Source organism: Drosophila kikkawai, chromosome X, assembly GCF_030179895.1.
Source record: "Drosophila kikkawai strain 14028-0561.14 chromosome X, DkikHiC1v2, whole genome shotgun sequence".
Taxonomy (NCBI): Eukaryota; Metazoa; Arthropoda; class Insecta; order Diptera; family Drosophilidae; genus Drosophila; species Drosophila kikkawai.
The window spans coordinates 20,938,657-20,949,233 of NC_091733.1; positions in this window are offsets into that span (position 1 = coordinate 20,938,657).

The following is a 10,577-nucleotide window of genomic DNA, read 5'->3' on the forward strand; positions in this document are numbered from 1 at the left end:
CACTTGGAACGCACGCGTCCTTGCATCATCCGTGAATCAAATTACACTTTAAATCCTTGATTTTAATCTGAAGGGGCTGACAAATGGATTTTTATGTCAATTTTACCCGACAAAGGGCTAAGCAATTGAATTTTGCATTTTTGACACAACGTGGCCCCGCGGGGGTGTGGGGTTGGTAGGAGGGGGAGGATGAATGCAGGATATCCGGTGGGCAGGAAGTACGAGGGCGTTGTCTCTGCGGGCGGCTTTTTAATCTCTGATTGGATTGCCAGAGCTGTTGATTTTGCATTTAAATGTTTATGAGGTTGCTCTTTTTGTTTGTTTTTTTTTTTTTTTTGACAGTCCCTCAGCCGGTTACTCCTTGCCAATTAGTGACTGTGGAAGGTCCTGCGCATAAAAGGTGGAAAGAGAGAGTCTTAATTAAGGCTTGGAAATGGGTAAATGTTAAGCTTAGGTGGGAAATTATTTAAGTAATGCTTAAATATTTATTATTTCTTTTAGTTAGAATTTATTTATTAAAGTTATTAATGCTTACATATTTATTATTTATTTGGTGTAGAAGGGAAAAATCTTTAAAGCACACTAGGAAGCAAAGCTTGGCCTTAGAATTCTCAACTGATGAGTCTGTGAGTTTGAGGCTTATTAATGATAAATATTCCAATAAATAAATACCTATATAAATATTAAATAAAATAAGAAAACTGCGTCCTATCTTCATAGCTCACGAGCAGTCTTAAAAATAGATTAAAAGTAATATTTATATATTTTTCAAAAATATTACCGCCTCAGTTAACTCATTCCTACGCTTCAATTTCGGCCAGATTGTCAACTTTAGGCCAAAAAGTCCAACCAAAGCCAGACTCCTCCTCTGTGGGCGCTTCATAATTAACACACACACACACACACACCCTCGAAAAGTCAAAGAACCTGGGACAGTGTCATAAAAATGTATAATAACCATATTTCAAATTCAATGTCGCAGCGGGACATCATTGTTGCCATGTTAACGCTTATTTTTTGTTTACATTTTTACATAATTTCGGCTTAAGAAGCCAAAGCCAAAAACCCAAGGGAAAAACGGAGCCACAAAGGCGAGTTGAAAATGAAAGAAAAGAACTGCGCGATCGGGACAAAAGCGAATTTCGCGGTATTTTCACGCTTGATACGGCACAGGCGAAACGAAAAATCGGTAGGATCAGGATCGAAATCGCAATCGGAATCGGAATCGGGATTGGTTTCGGGTTTCATTCAAGGGAAACGCTCGCTCGCTCAGGTTCCAAAATCCCCACTCTTTACCCTTTTTATTTAGTTTTTCTTTTTTTTATGCTTTTTGTACATCCTTTTGCAGGGTATTATGATTTTAGTCCGAGGTTTTGTATTGAATTTATTGCATTTTTGACTACAGTTACAGATTTTTTAGGTTTTGATTTTCCCAAAAAATTATATAAAATTATGGATAAATATTTAAGTTGAATTTAACATGCAGATGTATTAATATTTTAACACTTAAAACATACATATAACCGAATTGAATTTAAGTTTTTTTTTTTTTTAATTTTTTAATTTTTTTAATTTTAAAATTTTTTAATATGTTATCCAAAAATAGCAAATACAAATTGAACAATTTTTTTAAAGTTTTACATCGTCAAAATGATCAACATTTTTAATACTTTACGATATTAAATTAAATCATTATAATTATATAATATCAAAGGTTAAAAAAAATTATAACTAAATTATAAACACAATCTTGTTTATAATTTAGTTAATTTTTTTTAACCTTTGATATTATATAATTATAATGATAAATAGCAATTTATGAAATGATCATATTTTAAGATTTCTGATGAAAAAAAAAATGATATGTGTATATTCTAATTCCCCAAAAAAATATTATAGTTATAACAAAAATATCCAAGACAAACCTTTACCTAATTTATCAAAAATAAAAAAAATGTACACTACTAAAATTGTACAAAATTGTATGAAAAGTTGCATTAAAAATTCTTCAACTTAATAAGCAGATTAATTAATCAAATAGAAACTAATATACAAAATTATTCAATTGAGCTTGTGCTTATTTTTTATTTTTATTTTAAATTTATTTTAGTTCCGATGAATTTCCGTACTGCAAAAGGTATAAAAAAGTCGGCAGTCTGAAATGAATTTCCTTTTTTTTTAATTTCCTTTTTGCAACTGCGGATTAAAATGATAACAAGACTTTAGGCCAGCTTTAGTTTGGTACACTCAAAAAAAAAAAAACATATAAAAAATAAAGAAATCAAATAAATAACGCATAAAAAGATAATGAAACGATTATCTGATTCTATAAAAAAAAATTAAAATAAAAAGCATAAATGTCTTACTAAATAAATGTACCTTGTTTTTTTTTTAATTAATAGTTTTTGTTCAGTGCAAAAAAGGGTTTACCTTTGTTCTTTCCATTTACCAAACGAAAAGAACGCGTCGGCACCTGCCCAAGCTGCTCTTCTTGGCTGTTTTTTATGCCCTGAAAGGGTATTATAATTATATAATTAATTCTAATTAATTTAAAATTATAATTCTTGATCAGCATGAACAGACAAGTCTTTCTAGCCATGTCAGAACTTTTTTTTCAAATTTCCTTTTCAATTTTTTTTTCAATTTTTTCGTTACAATTCTTAAAAATTAAATGTAAAATTTTTTTATTTTTAATAGAAAATTCAATATGCTGATTTTTTAGCTTATATGACTGCCTTTTTGACTTAGTTGTGATCGATTTCAATATTTTTATTTATTTTATTTATCTAAAGCTAACAAATAGTATTAAACTAAGAGCTAACTATGGGTAAAGAGCCATAGCATCTAAGGCCTTTGGCTCGCGGTTTGTGTTGGTTTAGTTGTATTTACATTAATTACATTGATACAATGAATAGATATTTACAAAAGAATAACATAAACATACATACATAGGTGGAATCATACATAAATTATATTTACAGCGGCTTCATATTTTGTAGGTAATTTTACAGTTGTCTAGGAACTTGAGGATGTTTTTGGAGTTTTTATTTGAGGGGTTGGCTATTGTGGAGATAGGGTCAGGGTTGTGGAGGAGTAAGGAACGTTGTGTGGTAATGGCAGGGCAAGTGCAAATGATATGTCGAAGATTTACTTCGGCATTGTTGCACATTGGACACAGGTTGTTTTTTGTTTTGTCAATATAGTGAGCGTTTGTTAAGTATGTGTGTCCAAGTCTGAGTCGGGTGATGATGATTTGCTCTCTTCTGTTTAGGGAAGAGTTTCTTAAGGGCTGGTTTGTTGTTGATAATCTGCTGATTTCTTGGTACCAGTCAGACGTGCGTAGTTGTGATTGTTTTTCAAGAAGTGATATTTTTAAGAAATGAGATATATCGTTTGAGTTATAGTTAGCGGTGTACGTTAAGGGGGATTTGGTGGCAAGTTTAGCTGCTTTATCAGCGCTTTCATTGCCCACTATTCCCATGTGACTAGGGATCCAGATGAGTTTAATTTTCGGAAAGTGTTGGGTGATCATGTTTCTAATGGAGGCCGGGTAGTGAGCGTGGTTGTTTTGGTTGGTGATAGCGGAAACTGCTGATAGGGAGTCGGTGCAAATGGCATATTTGCCTGGCAATTTTATGTAAATTTGCATGGCTTCCTGGATCGCTATTATCTCGCTCGAAAGTACTGAGGAGTAAATAGGTAGGAGTCCGCTTTTAATTGTTTCGTTTTCACTTGTAATGCTGTAGGTTGTTATGCCGGAGGATTTGCAACCGTCCGTATAAATAAAGGTGTGGTTAGGGTAGGAGAGTTTCAGGGAGTGGAAGAGTTGTTGGAATACAATTGGGGCTGTTGTGTTTTTATTAAATTTTGAGAGGGAGGTGTCTGTTGCTTTGAGGACATTGGACATGTTGAATTTCTTACAGGTATTTTTCTTTATTGGGAGGTAAGGGATGGAGTTGGCTTTACATATCTTTACTATTTCGTCTATTGTGCTGGGGTATCTGTAGGTCTTTTTTGCTGCTTTGGTAAGGGTTTTTAATGGTGTGTCTTTGGCCTGGATTAAGTTTTTGGAGAGTTTGCCGATGAGGAAGTCTCTTTTGTGCTCAATTGTATTAATGCCGGCTTCTGTCAGTAAATTGTTTATGGGTGTGGAGCGGAATGCCCCCAATGCTGATCTAATTGCTGCGTTTAGTGGGGTTTTTAGGCGATTGAGTTGGGATTTGGGTGCGCGTCCATATATAGGAAGACAGAAGTCTATTTTTGAAACAAGAATTGATTTGACGATTTGGATTAGGGTTGTTGTGTCTGTGTTGTATTTGAGAGAGGAAAGGTGTTTAATTATCCCTAGAGGTTTGGCAAGTTCTGATTTTAATTTGTTGATGTGGGAGTTCCAGTTGTATCTATTGTTTATTGTAAGTCCTAAAATTTTAAGAGTGTTTGTGATTGGGATTTGTGAGTCACCTGAGATTATCTTGGCTTTGCAATTGTGTTTGTGGCAGATATGTATTATTTGGCATTTTTCCTTTGAAAGGACTGAACCGGATTTTGAGCACCATTCATCAATTTGGTTAAAGGTGGTTGAAAGGTTGGTTGTGGGATTTTTATGTTTATTGTGTTGGATGATGAGGTGGAAGTCGTCAGCATAAGCACATAATTTAATATCTTTTGAGATTGAAATTATGTTAGATAATGAATTGTATGCTATCAGGAAGAGAATTACTGAGATCGGTGAGCCTTGTGGTATGCCATTGTTTAGGGGGAATGTATCTGAGAGGAATTTTCCAGATTTAGCTATGATTTTCCTATTTGACATAAAGTGTTTTATGTAGTTTATGGTTTTTTGTCCTATTTTCCAGTTGTGTAGTTGGTGGATGATGGTGTGGATGCCTATTCTATCAAATGCTTTGGTGAAATCCAGCGATATGATTGAGAGGTGCTTTTTTAAGGCAATGGATCAAATGCTTTGGTGAAATCCAGCGATATGATTGAGAGGTGCTTTTTTAAGGCAATGGATCTGTAGGCTAGGTGGTCTACGTAGAGTAGACAATCTAGTACAGATTTGCCTCTTTTGAAGCCGAATTGGCTGTTGTGTATGAGATCGTTATTTAAAACGAACCACCACAATCTTTTAGCCATAATTTTGTCCAGAACTTTAGCTAGGCATGGATTTAATGAGATGGGCCTGTACGATGTTACATCCGTTTTGGGTTTTTGCGGCTTAGCTATGGGTAGGACGAGACTAAGTTTAAATGATTGTGGGATGTGGGTGGAGAGGATGATGTTGAAGTGGTTGATTATTCTATATTTAACAGCGATAGGTAGGTTTTTAATCATTGGGTAGGAAATTCGGTCGAAACCTGGCGTGTTACCTCTTAAGGAGTTTAGAGCGGCTGAGAATTCTGTAAGGGTTATGTCCTTTTCAATTTCTATGGCTGTCTTAGAGGGCTGGTATGTGATGTTGGTATTCAGGCTGTGTTTGTTAAGTTGGAATTGGGAGGAGAAATTATTGTCTTCGGCTTGATCTGACCAAGTTTGAGCAAAGGCATTTGCGATTTCAGTTTGGTTAGTTGTTTCGATGGGGTTGCAAATGCAGTGAATGTGTTTTTGCGGATGAAGGCCGCAAAGTCTTTTTATGTTGGCCCACGTTTTCGTAGGGTCGGAAAATTGGTTAATGTTTGTTGTGAATTTGAGAATGGAAGCTTTTTTTGCTTCCCTAACTGCTCTTTTAAGTTTAGCGTTGGCTTTTTTGTATTCAATGTTGTTGTGATTGTTTATGTCGATTTCAATATAATTCTGGAGCTTAATACAATTGCAAGGGTATACAATCTTTGGCTACCCAAATTTCGGTTCTTTCTCGTTATTTATATTTTTGTCCTTTTTTTTTGTGGTGACTTCAGCTCGGTTTTAACGCTTGAATTTCTCGGGACTGTTTCAATTTAGCTTCAGAGAAGAAGCTTGTTTGTAATCGCATAAAGTTTTGGCAAATGCACTCAACTACATAAAAGATACACAGGCAGGCAGTCCACCCGGAAGAGGGTATCCTTGGGGGAAAAATAATAATACTTTTATTACTGTAATATAATATAATATTTTTACAATTTACAATTTAAATAATTAAATACTTTTAATATCATTAAAAAAAAAAGCATAAAAAAGCCCAGAATTTATGGATGAAACACACAATGAAAACATCGTTAAATTTTAATGAAACCACAAAGGGAATATTATAAATATATATATTAAAAAGGGAAAGAGGATTCGGATCCAGATCGGTTTTGCCTCATTAAACCCTTACCTCAGGCTACATACATATATATGTAGATCGTTGTATTTTCAATTATTGTCAATTTAATGGACATTTTCGAAATGCTTAGAGCGTTTTGGTCTCCATTGTGGGCCCACCCATTCGCCTCCACAGAACAACTCAATTTTCTTGTCGATTTTTATGACTTCATCTGTGCGCCGGGGCATCCACCGATTTTATGGAGCATAATTAAAAGTTTATGGTCAACACCGTCGCCGATCTCCCCGAGTTGGCGCCCGTTTCATCCATAAAATGCGGCATTAAATCTGCACAACAAGAGAGCGTTTTGCCTAAGACAACAGTCGCCAGTCACTGGAGGACTGATATAAAGATTATCTTTATGGATCGTGTTGCCGTTTAGTTTAATTCGTCGCAGCTCACAGCCGATGCGATTCGTGGCGATCAAAGATCATTGGCGATCAGCCTAAGCGATCGCCTCTCGCCAGGGGGGGTTCTTTCAAACACTGAGAAAAGAAACTGGCTAGAATATATTTGATTTGGGGTTGTATAAAAAGAAATTAATAAATTAAGCTACAACTACAGTTACAACAATTTTGCTTAAATTATCGATAAGATATCGAAATGTTTGGCCATAACTAATAGAGATGAGACTGAGTTGGGTGATAGGTATTAAAAACAAACTGTTAACTAGGTATGGGTAATTTAGGTTTAACAAGTAGAAACAAATCATCACAATGATGCCTGCTTTGCTTTTAATATCGGTAAGATATCGAAATGTGTGGCCATCTTAAATAGAGATGGATCTAAGCTAGGTGATCGATATTAAATAAACATTAAATACTTTAAGGCAACTGTTAAAAACTACATAACATGATATCTTTAAGAAGCATACAAATTAATGAAATAAAGCTGTTTTTTCGGCCGTGTAATAATATCTGCATAAATCATTGCCGTATGGAATGGGTTATATTGTGGCTTGGACTGCGATCGCCGTGGGTCTGTGACCTCTTTGGGGCTTTGGCTTTGCGGGAATTGAGGCGACCTAATGAGGGCGTTGCCAATATGTCAATTCGATTGCCCCAGCAATAAGCGGCGGAGTCCGGAGTCCGTTCCGCTGATCCCGACTTTGGCCGGGTGATAAATGAGTCGCGCGTGCCCCGAAAAAAAAAAAACAAAAATGATCTTCCCAGACTTCAGACTTCCCAGGCTGCTACCTGTATTTGTGATCCACCAACAGGTGCTATTTTGATGCATGGCCCAACATCAATTAACAAAGCAATTGATTTGGGAGGTACAGTTGGAGGAGCTAGAACAGAGATCCCAGATCGCAGCAGAAGATCTCTTGATGGATAATGCCCCATTAGGGGCTGCTCCTTGACATAATGGCTTTTTGAAGATGACACGCCTCCAGGCAGGACTTAAAAAAAAGAACGCCCCTTTCTCTAGAGATCTCTGTATACTTTGTTTTATTTCTTTATGTTTTGTTTTGTTTTTTGTCTTTTTGCAGATCGCAGAGCGCCCCATTCATCAGCGCATTTCCGCTTTTAATTATTGCCACGTCGCATTCGCCGCTGGAATGACATGCAACCAAATTGCCGGCAATAAATTTTGCGCACATTTCAGCACAGTGCAGAAGTCCATGGAAAATTGCATGAAAATCGAAAAAAGAGAACATCTTAAAAAAACACCAAGGAAAACGAAGACAGAAGGCAGCAGGCATTTCTCTAAATACACTGAGGTTGCAAGCTGTGTGAGCTTTTACAAATATATACATAGTAATAAATATAATTTTAAATTAAGAAACCATTTAAATGGAACATAAATCTATTGTTTAGTCGAAATTCAAATAAAATATTATACATGTCTTAGGAAAAGTTTTAAATTAAATGTTGGGAGATAGAAATTGTTCTATGGATCTAAGTTAATCGGTTTTAAATCGATTTAACATGACCATTTTCGATTATTTAGCAGTTTTATCGAGAGTTCAGGAGTAAATAATCGGAATATTTAATTTATTATTTATTCTGGGTTTATTTAAAGATTTTTTTTTTTTTTAATTTACTTTTGTTTTAGTTTTAGAAAGATTTTGCATAAAAATAAACTTAAAAAATATTTACTTATTTACTCATTTTAGTATTTATTTATTTAATTATTAATTTTAAAATAAACTATTATTTTTTTCGAGCTTTGAATGCTCTAATTCTTAATAATATTATTTTAGATTAAATAGCTTTTTAATTAATTAATGAAGAAAGAGGGAAGTTCTTCGATGTTTATCGATTTTTGCCTTAAATATATCGAAAATCTGAATTCTTATAAAGCTAATAGATATGTATAATCGAACTTATTTGTATTATGTATTCAATTTTAGAAAATACTGTTTTAGATTTAAAAGATGCTTAAGATATTTAAATTAAAATTTTAAAAAATATTGTCTCAGATTGGAAGATTGTTAAAAACATTTAAATAAAAATTATAGAAAATACCGTTCAAGATTTAGATGATTTTTAGAAATATTTAAATTAAAATAATAGAAAATCCTGGTTTAGATTTAAAGGATTATTAAAAAAAAAATCAAATATGATATATATTTGCAATAATTATTTATATTTAACATAAAAAAGATAGCTCAAACTACATCTATTGGAACAATTTTTAATTGCACTGTAGCCAAGTTCTGGATCGAGTGGCGCGGATTGCCAATTACATGCAACTTAACATAATTATTTGTCATCAGCCGGGCGCTGAGCGATGTACGTTAGCAGCGGCGAGAGGGAGCGAGAGGGGGGACGCTGTGGAATGCAGGCGGCAATTGGCGCAGCAACAAATTGCTGGAATAATTACGCACACACATTTACAGATTGATTCGTCGTCGACAAGGAGGATAAAAACCAAGCAAAAACCCTGACGAACCGCTGAGTGAGAGATCCGAGATCCGAGAACCAAGAACCGAACACCGAGAGGCTGCCAAGTTGCCTGCAATTCATTGATGAACGTGAGGTGTCAAGCAAATTGACTGCCAGCTTATCGTCGCGATCAGAGGCGTGGATGCTGATACTAATCGAAGTCAATGAGAGAAATGTACGTACATCCCCTCTGTAAATTTGCTTAATATATCAAGTATTAAAGAGATATTCTATCGATATTATGGATTGCTTGATCAAATAAGCCTACGATAACTAATGATAAGTAATCGAAATGTGTGGCCATCTCTAATAGAGATGGAAAGGTTAAAGCAGATCTTGATTGGTAAGAAGTAAGTTGATTCTGATCGTTTATAGTCCCATTAAAATTTCTAGTTTAAACTTTAAAAGTCAAAAGTCAATTAATTTTAAGCTCTACTGAACATAATATCGATATATTTAACAAAAAATCGATAAATTCCATATTATTGTTTGAGCATTTACAAGAAAAATATCACAGAACCCTCAAGCCAAATTTATATTGGATTTATTGAACTTAATATCCAAACCCCTGCTGTTTGGTGTATCCTCCAAATTTTCAGTTTATTTTATTTAAGGACTCGGGGCCCCCTTTAAGAGGGACGCCTCTGATCCTCATGGAATTCATCGCTTACGTGAATTACGCTCAAATTACCAGGGTCCACAAAAAAGACTCAAAAAATATGTGAAAGACGCAGACTGAAAATAGCTGTGACGCAGTGAAAATGCAAGCCAAATTAAAATTGCTCACAAATCGGCCTACGTGCCTGGCCACAGGGTGTCCCAGGTACCAGTACCATCTTTTTTTCTACACGGAAATAAAAGTAGTGTTATAACATTAAATTGATTATAAATATACATTGTAAATGCTATTTAGAACCGATCTTCTTGTAACTTTTCCACCGGTGTAGCTCTCCTTTTTGGCTTTCATTGAGAGCTCGTTAGGCGATAAGTTTATGCGGCATTAAATTTTATGCGGTCATAAAACAAACAAATATGCCTGGTACACTACTAACGCTATAGTATTACGGCCGCGGAACACGACAACAAAACAACAACCAGAAACAACAAGAAAAACAATAGCAGACAAGAGGGTATGTGGCATGGGAAAGGAGAGCCTGGGGAAGGGGAAGAGGCTTGGGTGGCTCCGAAAAGGGGTAACAGGAGCAGGAGCAGGGGGTAAGGGTAAAAAGCGGATCGGAACAACATGGTTCTTTGCGCCCGGCTACAACTCAACTTGGCCGACATTGTCAACTGACCAAATAAGGCAATCGAATGCGACATTGTCCAGAATATAGATATGACACTGGGGGAAAATATAGAGACTAGTTGTAATATTAAGAAAATAATACAAATAGTATAAGAAAAAA